Source organism: Mustela nigripes, chromosome 10 (assembly GCF_022355385.1).
Source record: "Mustela nigripes isolate SB6536 chromosome 10, MUSNIG.SB6536, whole genome shotgun sequence".
NCBI classification, from domain to species: domain Eukaryota; kingdom Metazoa; phylum Chordata; class Mammalia; order Carnivora; family Mustelidae; genus Mustela; species Mustela nigripes.
In genome coordinates this window covers 3210486-3212821 of record NC_081566.1, presented here as the reverse complement: position 1 = coordinate 3212821, position 2336 = coordinate 3210486, and the positions used below count along the sequence as shown (strand labels likewise).

The 2336-nt window shown below is 50.0% G+C and overlaps 1 non-coding gene across 1 annotated transcript; it reads left to right on the top strand.

Annotated features, from left to right (window-relative positions):
* The first annotated feature begins 1902 nt into the window (after positions 1 to 1902).
* Positions 1903 to 2035, top strand: LOC132026340 (small nucleolar RNA SNORA70). Its single transcript, XR_009406859.1, has one exon. It is a non-coding gene; the product is annotated as a small nucleolar RNA SNORA70 (small nucleolar RNA).
* Positions 2036 to 2336: the final 301 nt, after the last annotated feature.

The following is a 2336-nucleotide window of genomic DNA, read 5'->3' as shown; positions in this document are numbered from 1 at the left end:
CCTTTTCAGTTAGCTCCTTTCACTTAGAAGTACATGTTTAGGTTTCCTCTGCGTCTTCTTGTGGCTTGGCGGCTCCTTTGTCCTTACCGCCGAGTACTAGTGCATTGTACAGAGGTATAGTTGGTTTACCCATTTGTTTATTGAGGGATATCTTGCCTGCTTCTGGTTTTTGGCAGTCGTGAAGAGAGCTGCTCTAAGTATCCATGTGCAGGTTTTTGTGTGGACCAAAGTTTCCAACTCATTTGTAAATAACTGAGTGCAGTTGCTTGTGTTGTAGGTCTGTTTAGTTTTGCAGGAAACTGTCAAAAGACCTTCCACAGTGGTTGTATCATTTTAACGAGATTAGGTGTTTTGGCCTGCTGCATTTTTTTTTTTTTAAGATTTTATTTATGTACCTGTCAGAGCATGTGAGAGAGCACGAGCAGGGGGAGGGGCAGAGGTAGCGGGAGGAGCAGGCTCCCCACTGAGCAAGGAACCTGATGTGGAACTCGATCCCAGGACGCTGGGATCGTGACCCGAGCCAAAGGCAGATGCTTAACTGACTGAGACACCCAGGTGTCCCGTGACCTGCTGTATTTCTGACCTGGGCCGATTTACCCCTCCTTAGGCAACTTGATGGTCCCCCCAGCTCGTGGGAGGCCACTATGTTGATGCCCAACTTAGTGCCGATGCCCAAATGGCAGAGGGCACCATAGCCCAGAACTCCTGGGATCAAGGCATCCTCCTGCCTCAGCCTCCGAAGTAGCTGGGACTCCAGGCGTGGGCCACTGCCCCCAGTGCTCCTGGCTGGGCTTTTGGCGTTCCTGCCTGCAGTGAATGAGAGTCCCTATTGCTTCACATCCTTACCAGCATTTGGTGTTGTCCATTATTATTATTACTAGTTGTTTTAATTTGCATTTTCCTAATGACATATGATGTCGAGCATCTTTTCTTGGGATGATTTGCCATCTGTGTATGTTCTTTGGAAAGTTGTCTGTTGAGATCATTCGCCCAGTTTGTTCAGATCTTTTATCCGAGGGGTTGCAGTCTTTTTTTTTTTTTTTTAAACTTTTTTTTTAAAACGTCCACGAGAGTGGCTTTTCTTTTCTTTTTTTTTTTTAAGATTTTCTTTTATTTATTTATCAGAGAGAGAGGGCGAGAGAGCGAGCACAGGCAGACAGAATGGCAGGCAGAGGCAGAGGGAGAAGCAGGCTCCCCGTGGAGCAATGAGCCCGATGCGGGACTCGATCCCAGGCCGCCGGGATCATGACCTGAGCCGAAGGCAGCTGCTCAACCAACTGAGCCACCCAGGCGTCCCCGAGGGGTTGCAGTCTTAAATAGTGTGGTCCGGGGTCTCACTGAGGCTTCTGAATGGAGAGCTGAACGAGCGCGGGAGCAAGCTGTTTGCAACTCTAGGGAAGGAGCATTCTTGACAGAATAAACCCCCGTAGAGGCGTGAAGGAGGGGTGCACTTGGTATCTGCTAGGTTAGCAAGAGGCCAGGGTGACAGGAGGGAGTGGTCAAGACGAGAGATGAGCAGCTAAGCCTAGAGAAGCTAGGTGTGCAGCTCGGGTGGCTTGTGGGTCGTTAGGCCCTTGCTTTCATTCTGAGTGAGAAAGGAACCAGAGAATCGTAAGCAGAAGTAGATATGATCTGACTTTGGTTCAATAGGCTCATTCTGGTTGCTGTGTCGAAAGCAGACCAAAGGCAGGAAAACGTAAAAGCAAAAGAGACTGGTGAGGAGACTGGGGCCAAGGTCAGGGAAGAGGGTTTGGTGACCAAGCCCGTGGTGGTATCCATACAAAGGAGGAGAAGTGATTGAATTCTGCATGTGTTTGGAAGATGAGGAATTTCCTAATGGACTGGATGTGGGGTGTGAGAGAGAGAAAGAAGCTGCGCCTGGTCTCTTCAAAGGTAAACACTCTGCAGCCAGTGAAGCCCTTTGTGCTCTTTCCCCGTGGGGACTGGTGTGCCACGGCTGCCAACCGTAACCTCCTTGGCAGGGTATGAAGTCTGTTGCTTATGGGGCTTGCCCTAAGGGGCCTTGGAGACAGATCTTCCAGTGGACATTCATGTCTGACCTCATGTTATCCCCAGTCTAGGCTCTGGACAGGTATGTAAGGTGCCTTTGGAAAGCCCCAGGGCACAGTGGCCAAGGTCAACATTGGCCCAATCATCATGTCCATCTGTGCCAAGCTGCAGAAAAGGGGGCATGTAACGGAGGCCCTAGACAGGGCCAGGTTCAAGTTCCCTGACTGCCAGAAGATCCACATCTCCAAGAAGTGGGGCTTTACTAAGTTTAATGGAGACGAATTTGAAAACATGGTGGCTGAAAAGCGGCTCATCCCAGAGGGCTG